Here is a 1,589-nt window from a genome sequence, read left to right on the forward strand (position 1 = left end):
AATAAAGAAAATATCAAAAAAAAAAAAAGAGAGAGACTGAAGGGAAGGCCATCCCAACACTTCTCCCCTGGGGAATCCATTCTATATACAGTCACCAACCTGGACACTATTGTGGATGTCGGGAAGTGCTTGTTGACGGGAGCCTGATATAGCTGCCTCCTGAGAGACTCTACCAGAGCCTGACAAAAACAGAGATGGATGCTCTCAGGAAATCATTGGACTGAACGTGCAGTCCCCAATGAATGAGTTGGAGAAGGGAATGAAGGAGCTGAGGGTGTTTGCAGCCCAATGAGCAGAGCAACAGTATCAATTGGCCAGACCCACTGAAACTCCTGGGGACTGGACCACCAAACAAAGAAGACACATGGAGAGACCCATGGATCCTGCTGCATATGTGGCCTGAAGGTGTTTGTTGCCCCAGTGTAGGGGAATACCAGTGTGGGAAGATGGGACTGGGTGAGGTAGCACCCTCATAGAGGGAGGGGACAAGGATGGGGTTTCTGAATGGTAGAGAGAGACTGGGAATGAGGAAAACATTTGAAATGTAAATAAAGAAAATATCTACTTAAAAAAAGAATATATATGTAAATGTACCTTTTAGAGCATTGTAATTTTATTTTTTTCTAACTAGATCTATATTAATTGCTTCAAATTTGCTGAATGGAAGAAAGCAGAGACCAAATGCTGTACATTCTACAATTTCACCTATTCTCTTCACCTGTTCTCTTAAGTGAACTGTACTTTGGATGACAGATTGGTAATTATGAGCTACAGATTAAGATTGGGAATACAGTAAATCTGCCAAGAGTAATGAGGGAACTTTGAAAGCAATTATAATACTCTTAATCTTTACTGTGAAGATGGTTACATGGTTCACAGAGGAACACTTGCAGAACTATATGCTTACAACTGCTGAATTCTAATTCATATCTCAATTATGTTGACAAAAGTAAACAACTCCAAAATTGTCCAAACTCAACATACTAAGAGGAATGCTGCCTTTGCTCCTTTCATCCTTTTACTCTGAAAGGAGCACTATTTGAAACTAAGATATCTGGGGCCCAGAGCATAGATTGAAAGATGCTTGTGCATTCACAGAATTCCTAATTGCCTTGTGTGTCACATTTAAATTAATCTCACTGGCTTTCAAGGTCCTTTATACTTAAGCTTTAACTGCCAGCATCCTTAGAAACCCCCTGTACATTGCAACCATGTAGCTCGACTCACCTCATTCAGCATGTCCTTCCTTCTTACCCAGTCTTCTAACATGCCCATAACCATTTTATTTCTGTTCACCCACGCTGACATTGATTTTCTCACATTTTCTGGCATGTCTTACCTTCGTTCATCTAACAAGTACTTATTGTGTACCTACTATGTACCAAGTGAGGCACTGATAACTGAACACATATGAGCTTGTTTGTCAAAATTTTTATCTTTATACATCAAACAGACCATAAGCAGGCAATTGATATGAAGAAAGGGGCATCAGAAAAGGTCATATAAGGGGGTAAGGGGAGTTACAAACTATTGGGTTAACATTTGAAAGAAATCAGGCTTCAACATGTAGAATGAACTACATACAGGTC

The sequence above is a fragment of the Mastomys coucha genome, chromosome X (assembly GCF_008632895.1).
Source record: "Mastomys coucha isolate ucsf_1 chromosome X, UCSF_Mcou_1, whole genome shotgun sequence".
Classification (NCBI taxonomy): Eukaryota; Metazoa; Chordata; class Mammalia; order Rodentia; family Muridae; genus Mastomys; species Mastomys coucha.